Source organism: Alligator mississippiensis, chromosome 8 (genome assembly GCF_030867095.1).
Source record: "Alligator mississippiensis isolate rAllMis1 chromosome 8, rAllMis1, whole genome shotgun sequence".
Taxonomy (NCBI): Eukaryota; Metazoa; Chordata; order Crocodylia; family Alligatoridae; genus Alligator; species Alligator mississippiensis.
In genome coordinates, this window is record NC_081831.1 from 65,331,174 (window position 1) to 65,346,521 (window position 15,348).

General features: G+C 42.9%; 1 protein-coding gene across 4 annotated transcripts in view; it reads right to left on the reverse strand.

Moving 5' to 3' along the window:
- NEXMIF (neurite extension and migration factor) overlaps positions 1-15,348 on the reverse strand; it is a 264,099-nt gene that overhangs the window by 115,208 nt on the left and 133,543 nt on the right. For 3 of the 4 annotated variants that reach the window (XM_059732804.1, XM_059732803.1, XM_059732806.1), the window contains exons 2-3: positions 10,791-10,953; positions 10,144-10,249 (exon numbers count right to left, since the gene is read on the reverse strand). The exons of the other annotated variant lie outside the window; for it this stretch is intronic. The gene's annotated coding sequence lies outside the window, so the exon portion shown is untranslated. The remainder of the gene's footprint in view (positions 1-10,143; positions 10,250-10,790; positions 10,954-15,348) is intronic. 4 annotated transcript variants of the gene reach the window in all.

Below are 15,348 nucleotides of genomic sequence, written 5' to 3' on the forward strand. Positions count from 1 at the left end.
GAACTGACAGACACGAATAAAGGAAAGGTGTATTAGATGTATAAGTTGCAACTCTGGGCATTGACAGATGTGCAGCTCCCCAGTCTAACTCATGATGCTTCACAGAAAGAGCCATGACACCCCCAATCCAACAGGCAGGGGGGCTCCAAATCACCCACCCTCGGTCCAGCTCAGGCTGGGCAAACCCCAGCCTGCAGCTCCCTCCTCCTCCAGTCCTGCATCAGCCCAGCCCTGCTTGTGCACAGGGACACTCTGCTTGCAAGCAGGATGGAGGCTTTGGAGCTCCTTCATCTGAACTCTCATGTAATGAAAGTTAATTTGTTGTGTGAATGGGCACTTCTTTAAAGCACTCTGCAGTCATGCACTTCTGTCAGGGTACAGATGTACAGTGCTGCCAAGGGGCGAGTCATGCAATAAATGCCACTTCTATCAGCATTTTATCTTAATGTTGGTTGTAAAGCCAGTCAGAATTTAAGCCTGTGCCCATTTCTCTTCAAAACTACACCCCCATATGAGTTCTGGATAAGGGTTTAAGACTCCAACTCAATGCTGTACTAACTGCACAAGACTCCAGTAAAAACATGTGTTTTCAACCCTGAAACCTTGTTTTGAGGAAAATAAAATTTGACAGAAAAGAAAGCAGCTTTTATGAAGTTATTTCCTTTAATACGTCTCACAATTTTGACCTGACAAAATCCCTTTAAAAGCTTCATTTAAAATAAACACAGGATTGGTTTCTCAAATTCCAGTTTTAAGGAAACAGAGGAACCTTTAGTTTCTTGAGGGACAATATACATTTAGATATATATACAAAGAAACATATACATTGGGTTCTGAAGCAGTTTTAGAAACTCCCTGACCATGACAGACTAGAGGACATCAGATTTTGTCATTGCTGACTTCTGAATAGCACATTTTGGTCAACATGCTGCACTACATTTCCTCAAATACCTGGGGAAAAAATACCCTCCACACACAATTAAAATCAAGAGTGTATCATTAAAGAATAGCAGTTATATTACTGCATGGATAAGCAAGATACATTGAAAGCTAAGTATCTCCTACAATCTACTGTTACAGGGTAAAGATTTTAATAAAAAGAAATATGAAAAGCTCACATTTTGATCTTTTCTCAAAAGCCAGATATGGTTTAATTAGCTTGATAGCCTTATGTAAGCAGAGCGGGAAAAACACCATTATTGTCATACCCCACTAGCTAGTGATACAACCTGGATATCTAGAGCAGTAGTTCTTAACTCTTTTAGACTCAAGGCACCCCTGCACAGACTTGAGGCACCCCTTAGGAAAGGCCAGCTCTTAGTTTTCACCCTTTTTTTTTCTTGCTCACAGAAAAATATCAGCAGTTTTTCTGTTGCAAAGAACTCAGAAAGACCACAACTCTGGATTTGTGTTTGAAATCTTTGGGTTTATCTTGTGAATCATGTTGGTAAATCTAACAGAGCTAATATCTCAAGGCACCCTAGAATGCTACGGCACCCTGGTTAAGAATCACTGCTCTAGTGAGATTTTCTTAGAAAAGACGCCATTGATTGCAACCAGGCTTTCTCACCTCTTCCCCAGTCAGTTTCTTCATAATTTTACCCTAACCATTTCCCTTCAGCTACTTAGTTTGAATCAGCAGCATTCCTATTTTCCCCTCCCTTTACACTGCTTAAATAATAAAAAAACAACAGTAGCAGAAATCAAACGAGATGTGAACTTGGGTTTATTTAGCCCATGATCTTTCACAACATTCCTTAGGGGGGGAAATCAGTTTGAGCTAAATATTGCCGCAATATAATCTGTCTGTTAAAATATATCATTTTTGTAATAATACATTTGGAATGTAACAGCAAAAGTGAGACTTACAAATAGGTATCTATAATATGCCACAATATAATTATTAAGCAAGATAGACTAGCCTTGGTATTCAATGGAAAAAAGTTATTTGTGCATTAATGATAATGAAATGTAAAATGCATCTGTAATTTCCACTGAAATGTACTGCAGAAAGTCAACTTAGTGTGTGTCACTTGGTTAATATTGTTCTTATTATTGTGTTTGCAATGACAGCAAAATGCTTCTTAGCTCCAGCTCCTGGGATATATAAAAATATGATTAAAGAGCTCACAGTACAACAATGCATTAATTTGCCCAAGCATTACATTTTGGTATCTGACACATTTTCATGGTTTATTTTACCATCTGAAAGGTGGTTATTTTGGGATCTTGGTTTATAGCAATGAGGTTTAGTGCATTAATTCCCAATCATTTTTTGTATTCCACTGTCAGCACCTCTCAGGCTTCTGTGACTCTAGGTTCCTTCTACCTGGCATAATAATGAGCCTTTGTGCTCATTTCATACACTAGCCCATGATTTAGCTTGGACTCTGCCAGAGCCAGAGATGCGGTATCTGTAAGAATAGCTTGCACTTCACAACTGCTAGGAGTTTATACAACTGAATGTGAGACAGAAGGCACTGGCTGGCACAGGAAAGCTATTCATCTGGTAAAACAGTTACCTGAAAGGATTGAAACCCACTGGATTTCTGATCCTGAATAAAATTATCAACATGACAGAAATGAAGCATACAGAACTAATCAGTGTTAAACAGCATAGCTACTGGTGTAGACCAAAAGGTGCTGAGAAATCTGGCATCCGGAGTGGAAAAAATAAAGGGAAATAATTAATATCTTCTCTGCTGAAGATGATTGGGATGCATCCTCTACAACAATAATAGTAACTTGGAATAATCAGAGGTTATTAGTACATTCACAGCTAAATCTCCCATCAAGTTAAATTGACTCAGTTTGAAAGGGGGAAGGGAGCTGCCAGATTGGTTTTAGACAGATGCGCATCTCCCCCATCCTGAATCACACTGAACGTGCCAAGCTCCTGATCGAGCAAACTGAAGTTTCTGACACGAAGAAAAAACCTGCAGGATTTCAATAACTCTGGCGCTGCTCAGAAGGGAATGAGGAAGGTTGCTATGCAGAAGGAGGGGTAAGAACAGTCCAACAATCAGAAACAAGTATTAAACTAGAAATGCTTGCTGGAGTCATGATCTCTGAGCAGGATAATTGAAAGGAGCTACTGGTAAGCTCTCTCTTTCCCACAGGTGCCACCACAGTCAGTAGAATCATTATTCAGAGCAGCGGTACTCAAACATAATTTGCACAGGTACACTCTTGCTAGGAGAGCTGTGTCTGGTTTCGAGGCAAGTTCCTTTTACTGTCTGTCCCAACCCAGTCCACTCGTCCTATGTCCTTTCCCCTCCACTGCTGTGCCTCTGCCAAGTCCCTCATCTCATATCGCTCACTGCTTTGCTGGCTGGGAAAGATACGTCTCACCTGGATGCTCTCAGTTGCTCTGGAATCATTCTGTCCAGATACAAATCCACCATTTAAATGGAAGGTCACTGTCCTTTTGGATTTTGACTCGAGAGGAATTTGGACACCTGATTATTCAGCAGTCATACCCTGTCCTCAACATGGTCCTCAAATTCATTGCCTCTTGGGGGAAAGAGCATGTACAGACTCACCATGGATTCTAGCCACCACACAGCAAAAATGTAGCAGGGAAATTAAGAAGAGGTACAATCAAGGCCCAATCCCATGGCACACTAAGGGAAAGGAGTGCTAGCAGGGTTATAATGCTGTGAAGGACAATCACAACACCTCTAGGCTCGTTCCCAGGGTCTGCAGGTACTTTCAGAATGTATTTTGGAAATGCTATTGCTAAGCCACTGTATTGTGTAGACATCACTGAACAAAACCCTGCTGAGGCCTGCCAGAACACTAAATAGTAATAAATCAATCCTTGGATCTCCTTGGCCCATGGCTCCCAGAGGAAGGTGCAGTCCTGGAGACCTAGGGAGTGACCAAATAATAGTCAAATGATCCAACTGCATCACAGGAAAAACCCAAACTTTGGAAGGGACAGTTTCCAACAAGCACTGCATGGTATTTTAAGGTTGTAGGAAAGGAGTTTTAAACAACCTGTTTCCAGGAATCATATAAGCACTGACATATTTGTCTACGTCTCTTTGTCTCTTGGGTATTTAAACCCCCTCACCCTACACTCAAAAGGTCAGTCACACCAAAGAATGTGCAACACTCTCTTGTTTTGCTTTCTTATACTGGAGCCCCCACTAATCTTTTGTCATCTTCCTTTTCCCAACCCCTCCTTACCCTGGGCATTATTACTACCTATACTGGCAATTTTGCCATCATGGTGGTATCATGAGGGTTAACCAGGAGCATTTGAAAGCAAAAGCCCTACTTATAGTAACAGCAAACATGGAAAAGAAAAAGCAAAGAAATCATTTATATAGGTCACATTTCCTTAATGTCCTCTGCTTTTAGCTTGTGTGAGTTGCTGAGGTAACTCAGAAAAGGCACAGCACAAAATCATTGCAAAAAAGAGAAAAGATAAGGTAAGGCACTATCAGGTTTTAGCCTATCATATGCAGAAAAGCGGGGCGGGGGGAAAAACAGCATGTTTCTGGATCATGGTTTCATTAATGCCCTCAGTTTTCAGGTAATGAGAGTTATTAGGAGGTAAATTGCCCAAATCAGGCTACATAGATATAAACAATACCTTAAGGCACTTCATGAAACTCATCCCCTTGTTTTGCTCCTGCAGAACAGCATTTCCTTTGCAATATGCTTTATGCTACTCCTTGAATGTTACAAAGAGAGCGTAGGCCAAAAGTCATGCCCTACTTCAGCGTGGAGATGACATGACATAGCTTGTCGTTTTCTTCCAGCAGCTCCATCGCAGCTGACAACAACCTGGCATGCTCTCACCCTTTTTCACCTGAGTAGTCAAAAAATTTGGCTTTTAAGGTTGCTCCAGTTAGAAGGAACAATCCATCAGGTAGCCCTTGACCCAAGAACTCTACCTCTCTAGGCTTTTTATTCCAGGCCACACTCGGTGCTTGTTCAGCTTATGTTTGGTTCTCCACACTTTCTGTCTGCTGCTGTGTCATTTCTCTCACAATCTCTTCTACTCAAAACAATATCCAGCTATGTCACGCAGTTCAAATTTCTAGGTGGCCTCACCTGAACCTCTAATTTGGGCAGTAACATGCACCTGTGTTTGAGCTGAGGACCACAACTGTTCAAAACAAGAAGTTTTACTTTCTTCTACAACCACCAGTATCTTAAATGAAGAGCAGCACCAGGTATGATTCACCTCTGTGGTCCAGCTGGCAGGACTCAGCATGGGAGGGCAGAGTGGGGCGGGGAGACTTGGTGCTGCTATTACTGCTACCACCACCAGGAGCCCCATGTGCCAGTTGTACCACCACAGCCGCCAAGGTGAAGCACACCCTGCCCAACCAGTTGCAGCAGGGGTGGCAGAGGCACAGAGTTGTGCCTGGACCAGCCCTGCACCATTGGGGCAGGTGCCAAGCTCTGGAAAGCCTCACACACCTACCACCTGCCTCAGACACTGGAGTCTGGGGGCAGAGGGCAGCTGGAAGCCCCCTCTAGCAGGGCTGGGGGGGGAACAGGGGGTTGTGGGTTGGGAATGAGGGGTACTGGCAGGACTGGGAGAGGGGGTAGCACCATGGTGGTTGGCTGTGGGTCACACTGCCAGGGCTGGGGCAGGGGGGAGGGGGTGGCTGCAGGGAGAGCCAGCAGGGCAGGCTGGGCCAGAGCAGGGGAGTGCAGGTGACACTGCCAGAGCTTTGGGAGGGTCTGCGGGAAGAGCTGGCTGGGGGCAGGGTAGGGGTATGTGGGTGGTCAACTTCAGGCAGTAGGTTGGCAGCGAGTTGGGGGTAGGCAGGGGCTGCAGGTTGGCATTGAGGGGCACCAGCCTATCAGGACTGCTCAGCACCACAAAGCAGCAAGGCAGCAGCCATAGCTGGACCCGTGTCCTGGTGAGTAAAGGGGGTAGGGGGAGCTCTGATTTTCCAGGATAAATAAACCAAAATCAAATGCCAAAAATATATAGGTATTTAGAATGTATTTTATTATAATGATTGAGGTACTGGTAGGCTTCCAAATTGCTTTTAAGCTGTAAATATATCTATAAAACATTGTGTTCAGCTGATACATATATATACACACACACATACATCCACACACCCATACACACATATACACATCTATATACAGACATATATATATATACACACCTATACACACACACACACATATATATACATACACATATCTATATCTATATATAGTGGCATTTCATTTTAATCATGGAAAAATGTGGATTTGGGGTTTTTTTTAATTAGAGAATTTTGGATTTTTTAACAGAGAAAATCCCTGGTTATTACTTGCCGCTGCTGTTTCTCCTTTTCATTTTAATAGCAGTCTGCAGCCACTACTAGCATTTCTCCTCACACCAGAGCTCCAAATGTCATCTCAAAGGGGATATATTTTGAACACATCTCACCACCTCCAAGCTCACCCAAGTCTGGGAAGAGCCTATGGGAATCGAATTCTAAAATCAAGCAGAAAGTACTATGTTATCATTGATGGCATGAAGACCACAATTTGAACAGCAACTACTTGCCCTTTACCTTATGACCTTGTGAAGACAAAGGACAGAGGTATTATCATTACCCAAATGCCTGATTAAGCTATGTTGGGGCAAAAAGAAATGAGAAGATGACATACATTTAGAGACCTCTTAAGAACATCAGAGAGGAAAAGGAATATGTGGTAGCAAGGGTAAAAAGTGTTTGAGAAGGGAGGGCAGGAAAAGGCCACACAGGCAAAGCTGATAAGCTTGAGGCTGTGGCAAACAGTCCACCCACAGAACATAGTGTCTTGGTGGTCAAGGACCCACAAGGACCATGCATCGCTCACCCCAGTCTTCTGCCTCTGAAACATCTACAAGGTAGGACACATCTTTCAGTGCAAGAGGGCTCAGAAACAGGCCCTATTACATTTCCTACATGACCCAGGACAGTAGTTTTCATCAGGTTCAATAAAGATGAAATGCATGAATGAGAAGAACTACATTTTTTTTTTATAGAGCAGGAGGCAAGCCTTTGTACTCCCTCAGTCTCTAACCAGGGGCACATCCAGAGCTGGTGTGGTGGTGCAGCCACACCCCTCTTTGGCTGTGCCTGCATGTGCACGTCCTACTAGGCACAGGCTCTACCCAGAGTTCCTGCTTTCAAGCAGCTCTGGAGCTTACTGCTCTTAACTCTTCCCCTCCCTCCTTCTCCCATGCTCTCCAGCAGCAGGGGAGAAGAGGGAAGCAGCAGCCAGCAACATGTAGCCCCTGCTTTCAGTCAGTTTTGGAGGCTCCATGCTGTCACTGTCACAGCTCATCCTGTCTTCTCCTTTCCCTGCTGCTGAATTCAGCAAGGAGGGGGGAAAAGAAGAACAGAGAGAAAGAGCAGCAGTCTCCAGAACTGCTTAAAATCACGAACTCTGGACAGCCCACATGCTGGTGAGCTCAGAGATCATAGTATACACAGAGATCCAGCTGGAGCTACTCAGAGCTCACTGGCATTCAGGATCAGAGCAAGAGACAGCAGACACATCCCTTCCAGCATTGTGGCATGGGTGAAATGAGCTCTCTTCACTAATGGATCAACCCATGTCTGTAACCAACCAACAACTCTCCCAATTTCTAACTTTTTCAGTTTTCTAAGTTAGAGAATATTTCTATAACTTCTACCACAGTAAGAACAATGAAAAAAATATTTAACACTGGGTGAGATCCCCATATGACCAGGACTCTCACTCTGCAAGATGCAGAGAACAGTTTTGTACATCCTTGCTTACGCAGTTGTGATCTTTAAACCCCCAAATTGTTTGGGTTTTCACTCTGTATGTTATTGGATAATTTCAAGTTATTATGTTGATAGTTTCAGTACCTTAAAAGTTACATATTAAAGTAGTTGTGGCTACTGTATTTATTAAACCAGTATATTTACATGTCTTTGTACCCATGGTTGTGTATATTACTGAAAATGCCTCTCTCCAATGCATAGTTATATATGCTATTATAAATGCCAAACATGCACTAGTTTACAATGCCATTACATCTCATACTAATGTAGACCCATACATCACAACCAGGTTTCCACCTACTCCTTACCGATTAAGATAAGCACCTATTTCCTACTATGGCAGGTATTCTATAGCCAGCTTTCCATATATATTTCATACTAACAGGCTCATACTTTTCCCCATGAATGTTGCCACATATTTCTCTCTGTATTGCTTACTGAAATACCCAAATATCTCACACATAGGCAGGCTAATCTTAAGCATGACAGAAGATGCATAACATGGCAGTTGCACTGGTCACAAAAGTATGAGTACAATGCATCCCAGGCTCTTCCCTTGACAAGTTGCAGTGGTCAATAGAGATCTACTCTGGCTGTTCAAAATGTTCAGAAAGTTCCCCAACCCAACACATCCTTTCATCCACAAGCTTTCTGCAAAGGCTAGGCAAAACGTAGCAAGCAACCATGCTATGAGAAAAATCTCTCATCAGCCTCAGCCTAAGCACTGGACTCTTTCATCTGTCTTTCAGTCTTCCAAATAAACTTCCCACTATTCATTCTGCAGCTAGTCAGGTGATAGTTAAGTTGTCCTTTTTCACTGTCCAAGTCTCCACTAAAATGCTTCAGCAGCCAACTAAGTAGAATCTCCCAGCTGATCAGAATGGCAAATAGCATTAACATCTACAGAGGTCGAAGCAAGTTAACGTTTGTTATGGAAAAGTTAGAAACAAAAGTCTCAGACCTTTCCAGACCATCTTATGCTGATACTGGAGAATCACCAGTGATCGACTATAGAGAACCATAGAGAAATATAGCTTTTAACTGCTGATTAACTCTGAGCCCTGATGACAGGAAAACAGGCATATACTATGAATTCCTGACCCCAGCAAAACTGAGTCCCCAGCCTACAGGCCTAAAAATAACCTTCTGTGTATTGCCTAGTTTTATGGTCAAGGTAAAAGATCATATCCATGACATCTCCCTCCATAAATTATTTGCCAACCCCAAAATAATAATTTCCTTACTGGCAGCAGTTAGAGTAATAACTAAAATGTTTCTAGTCTACACTTTAGATTTCAGCTGCTATAAAACTATGTTAGTCAGTCATGAAAAGAAAAGCAAGTTCCCAGACCAATGGCTGAACCAACAGAAGCCCCTAATGCTCATGCAGCTATGCCTGCAGAAATGCACTGTTCTGGTTCCATCCAGGAAGAGCACACACCAACTGCTGAAGCTTCCTTAGCCTGATGAAGAGTTTTTGAACCCGAAAGCTTGCTTAATAACTATTCTCCAACCATTTGGGTTGGTCTAATAAAAGATATCAAATTCACCCAAGGAACCTTGTCTATGTCCTTAGACCATCACGGCTACAACCCAAACCCCTGTTCTGGTATAGGTTGTTTCGCTTGTGAGGTGTGGCTTCTACTATACCAGTATGAAGCCCAACTTTGCCAATGTATTCTACACTCACGCTAGAAGTACTTTCATAGCATAATGCATCGTAGTCACCTTCTGGTCAAGTACTCATAGTTTAGACATAGCTATAATCTTGTATACTGTATAGACCAAGGGCAGGCAATTATTTCGGGTGGAGGGCCGCATACTAAGTTTTGGCAAGCCATTGGGGACCACATGACAGGCAGCCAGGGACAGATAAATATTAATTTTTAAAATTTTTAGGGGCCCCATGGGCCGGATAGAATGGGCTGGCAGGTGCATCTGGCTCACGGGCCGCATTTTGCCCACCCCGGTATAGATGCGGAGCAGAGGAGTTAGTAACTGGAGAACAAAAGGGGCTTTGTACCTCCATGTTCTTCTGTATTAAAAAATTGGTTTAGCATAATGGTTACAAAGAGATTAAAATCCAGTTTTCTAAATAAAAAAGGGAACTGTGCTGACCTGCCGTTATAAAAAGAAAAAAAGAGCCTGCTGGATTGTCATAACCACAGTAGTAACTTGACTCTATACAGGGAAACTAACTGAGAAATCAAAATAATATTTTAATATGATGTATTTTACTGTAAAGATCTGCTATCTATCCTCATACAAATAACAAGGCAAGATGATTTCAATTTTAGGTATAGAAAAAAGCATAAAATAAAACAGAAATAAAAATGTATGGGCTACCCCACTGCTTTTCTCTGTAGTTATATTTTACCTGGCTTTTTCCATGGGTCAGGTAGCCAGGTTTGCATGAGGTCCAATCTCCTTGAGGTATCATTAAAATCCGGCTTTTGTATTATTTCAACCTCATAAATGAGATTCTAAAGTTAAGAAAAAGCTCATTAAAAATACAAAAACAAATAAAATTAATAGGCACTGCATACATCCCAACAGAAACCCAAAACATACAGAAAAACCTCTGCAAAAACTATGCATTTCCCTTATTATATTGAACAGTTGACTCTAGCTATAAAGACAAAATCCACAAATTTGGAATAATTTATGCTAAGTGTCTTTGAAGGTTATGGCATCTTTTGAAGATAAATGCAGAGACACTTAACATTGCCTGGTATATGGCTACATGGTATGGAGATGTTATGTGATATAGACAACCCAGACTCATTAGCTACTTTATACAAAATTCACATCATTTCCTGTAAGCAGAGAGACCACATCAGTAATTCTTCATACAAAAAAGAAATATGAACCTTAAAGAGATTCCAGTGCTTTATGAAGAAATGCAAGAAATACATCTATTTAGTACAATTTGGCACATGCTCACATCCATCCCACTGTTAGTTTTTTCCCCTAGTCTGTTTTTCTTTTTTAAATACTAAAGCATCTAAGAGGTCATTTACTCACGATGATTATTTCTCATCCGAAGTCAAGAAGAGTAGTGGGGGCTTCTGTTTGGCAGAGGTATTCAGCATCAAGGACCTGATCGCAAGGGCAGTTGAAGGTACTCTGCAATATCAGGTTGCTGGGGTGGTCTTATTCTAAGGAGAAGCCTATCAGGACTTGGAAGCTGGAGAAATGAGGAAAGTCATTTTGTCACTGGATGTTGTGAAAGGGCTTCTACAGCAAGAAACGTGTAAAGAACAGGTAGCTATTGGGTTCTCATTGAGTATAATAGATTTAGGAGGGTTAATAGCTGGAGTGTTGGCTTCAGACACTGGTAGGGTGGCTGTGCACTTCTTACATAACTAACTCCAACCAACACTGTACCTTCTAAGACCACCACCTATTAAAAACCATCTTTTTTTTAAACTTGGACAAGGCTTGTATTTAATTAGGCGAAATTCAGACCTGGTCTGTTTCCTGAGGACAGAGAAGCATTCCCAGTGTTTTACTGAGAAATCTGAGAAACACGTATATTTAGAAACAACTCAGTTCATTGGTATGCATCAGACTGGCTGATCTATTTGTTTGTTTGTTTTCTGGTCTCCGTATTATTAATTATGATGATAATGATGACAATGACCCTCTAAATACGAAAAAGCTTTCCTGTGCCTTAATAGCTCTTTTACTGATTCTCATTTCCCAACTGAAGTAATAATAAGAGCCACATGCTACTGTTTGGAGGAGAGAAGGTTCCTCTCACTGAGAATTTGATGGCCATGTAAGCTCACACCCAGGTTAAAACAGATGAAGCATTCTCTCAGTCAACTACAGCAGCTGCTGTGACAGGTCAAGAGAATGTCACAGACATATTGAGCCTAACCTACTGATAGGTCAGGGCCATAAACAGGATGAAACACTTGGGAAGCCAATCTGGAGCACCGAGTCCACGTATGATGCCATCAGGAAAGTATATATTTAATTAAAACATCCATTTAGAAAGATTAGTACTGTCAGTCAATTTTCACTTTTTGTTTTGTTGTGTGCATATATGTGGAGGGTGTATAATAATTCTGTTCTGTTTTAGGATATATTTAGTAAAGTATTTATAAAGTACAGCTTCTTCAGGTTTTTTTTTAATGAAATGCATTTCCTTGTGCAAAGGAGAGCAAATTGCTACTTAAACTTTCTTCTATTGTCTATTTGCCTGTAATTTCCACCTCATTTACAGCCTTTGTGTGTCTGCCCTTTTATTTAGTTTTACCTTTGACATTCTCTTAATTTCTTTTCAGAGATACCTGACACCTTTACATTAAACCCACAATACATATAATGCATGAGTTTTTGATAGAATAGCTGTGAAACACTAATAGCTCTGAAGTAAGGCTGAGAAAGATGAGGATGTCTGCCGGGAGCTATGAAAATCATTTCTCAACTACATGGCCAAAGTCTTTCTAAATGGCAGGCCATGTTGGCAAGTGGTTAGAACCTAGTGATCTTTGGGGTGTCTCTGCAGCTGTCACCTTCCCATTGTGCAACCCTGGACAATGTGAGGCCTTGGGCAATGTTTAACCTTCCTTTGTTCCAACTCACCCAACAAGGGGATAAAAGTGCTTACCATATTAAAAAGACACACAGAATAGGGCTTGATTGGCATGACAGGTCAAGAACCCCTTCATGTGAGGTATATTAGGATCTCATCTAACAAGAAAATGCAGATCAAGTACCTGAAGCAGCCAAGTACCTGATGTGCCCCAGTAGCTGTGTTCCTAGACTCTCCTGTCTGGTTGAGACTTTTTGTTTTCAACTGAAAGCTGTCCTCCCTTGTAGCCTGCTTAACACTGCAGAAAAGCTGCTCGTCTGTTTGAGCCACGTGAATACTTGGACCTGGATTTGCTGCTTGCATGCTGGATTTGGTATTAAAATAAAAGGCAGGGAAGTGCCATGCTCCAGTATGTTCTATCAGTTGTTCACTGTGACCCATCAGGGGAGAACATCAAGGGCTCGGTGAACAACTGTTCACCAGAGAACCCTTGGGGAAAACCAGGAGTAATGGCCACAAACTCCTGAAAAACTGTTTCAGGCTTAACACTTCTTCTCAGTTAGGGTGTCCAGGCTGTGGAATAAGCTCCCCCCAGAGGTGGTGCAATTGCCTACCCTGGAAATCTTCAAGAGGAAACTGGACAGTCACCTCACTGGGGTCACCTGACCCCAACTGTCTTTCCTGCTTGGTGCAGGCGGGGCTGGACCCGATGATCTTCCAAGGTCCCTTCCAGCCCCTTACAATCTATGAATCTATGGTTCCATTATTTAGTACTGGGGAATCTCTTTGATAGCCCTTCAATGGAAAGAATCAGTGTTTCCAGAGGAGGAACACAGATCACATTTCCAATGGTTTGCTAAATTATAACAGAAGTTATAACAACAAACTTTTGTCCCTATTATTGATGTGGTGGCCCTGACAGTCTCTTCTCCACTTTAGCCTTTATCACATTGTGTAACATGGGACACCTGGAGAAAGAAGTTGAAATGGTAAAACAAGTCAGTGGTGATAATTTCATTCTGATTCCAAGGGTTGGCATTTGCATTTATTTTTAAACCTGATGATGTGGCTGTGCAGGAAAGCAAAGAAGAGTGTTTTTTGCCTCAACAAGAGTACCACTGAACTCTAAATCAGCAGATTGCTTTGAATAACACACAGTCTGGTAATTCAAGATGTTTCTGCGCTGTAGCTGACCTGAGTGCTCTGGTTGTGAGGAAACATTATGCTATTTTGTGGATAAAATTGGACAAACAAAACTTGGACACTTTAATATTTACAGAAAGGGTTAACCTAGTCAAATATTAATCTACTTCTAAATGTATTTTAGTATTATGAAATAATTTCTTCCACTATCTGCTCACCTCGGTCTGAAAACCCCTACTCTGACCCAGTCAGACATCTCAGCCTCATTCATGTCCATTCTTATAGGAAATATTTTCCTCCTCAGGACACTCTAGCCCTCCATTTTGGTCACTTTTAATCCCCATTCAGCTGTTAACACTGTCTAACTAGAAGAAAAACCCCTCAGGGTAGGGACTATGACCAATGAAAAATAGGTCTTAGACACCCAAGATGGATGCACTTCAGGTTCAACACTTCAGCCTGAGATGGTTCAAACCCATACTTCTGCCCTTCCAGGACAGTGTCCTAAGGTTAGGACAGAGCCACCCTTAATTGTCCTCCTTAAGCTGAGCTAGCCCAGGGGCAGGCAATTATTTTGGACAGAGGGATACTTACCGAGTTTTGGCAAGCCATGGAGGGCCACATGGATAGCCCTGCCCCTTGACACGTGCCCTGCCCCCTGGTTGCCATCTTGGGACAAGAAGTCCCGCCCCCTACCCCCCCAACCTTTGTCACCAGAAGTCCCTCCCCTTGCCCCTAGAAATGCTCTTTTCAGCAAAGGGGGTTTGCCACCTCAGAACCAGAAAAATACCAAATTATTCTAAAAATAAAACATCTACAACATTCATTTATTTGATTAAAAAAGTATTTTTGTCCTGATTTACATGCATTTGTGTAGTGCACAGAGGTAATTGCAAAATAGCTTAAAATGAAGTCTTACTCTGGTAAACTGGGGGGGGGGTTAGGTTTGTGGGGGGCTGTGGGTATGTGGGTGGGGGTTTTGTGGGGGAGTGGATAGGTGTGTGGGATGTGGGGTGAGGGAGCTTGTGGGTGTGCGTGGATGTGTGGGTGGATATGGGGTTTGTGGAGGGTGGGTGGCTGAGGTGTGTGAGTGTGGGGGTCTGTGTGTATGGCAGTGCAAAGGGGGGTGTGGGTGCATGTGTATGGTGGGGTGTGCTTGTGGGACTCACTCACTCACTCACTCACTCACTCACTCACTCACTCACTCCACACACACACCCACCCTCCTGCTCCTGGCTCTGAGATACCAGTGTGGGCCCTGTGCTCCGGCAATGAGCCAGGGGCCACGTGGTGCTGCAGCAGGTGCACAGGGAAGCAGTGAAAGCAGCTGCAGGCAGAGGCTTCTGGTTGGAGGGGGGTGGGGCAGGAGGGGGCTAGGGGTAGGGTGGTGCCATGCCAGCCTTGCTCCTGGGTCCTGCTGGCTTCCCCTGGGTCCTACTGCTCCTGTCCTCTTTGACATGCATTAGCAGGAGCAGATACAATATCCTTTTTCTAAACATTTTAGGTGCCCCTGATAGAATGGCCTGGCGGGCCGGATCTGGTCCACGGGCCATATTTTGCCTGCCCCTGACCTAGCCTGTAGCCAAGAATGCAAGTCAGGAAGTCAGATGAGAGCATGCAAGAGAGACCCCTCTCTCCAGATGCCTCTAAGGTTACCCCCTAGGTGAACAGGGCTCTCCTGGGAAGTGGGAGATGTGACTGCACTAACCACAAGGCTTTGCTTTAAAAGATTAGGGCAGCAGCAGTAGCACTATGACCACCAAGACACTCTCCTTCTGTGGCAGAGGTGTTTTAAAAGAAAAGGGTGAGCCCTGCTCAGTTTTTTCCAAGAACAAATACAAGCACCAAAGCTCCAGAGGCATGAGGTCAGACACCCCTCCCCACTTTGCAGGAAGG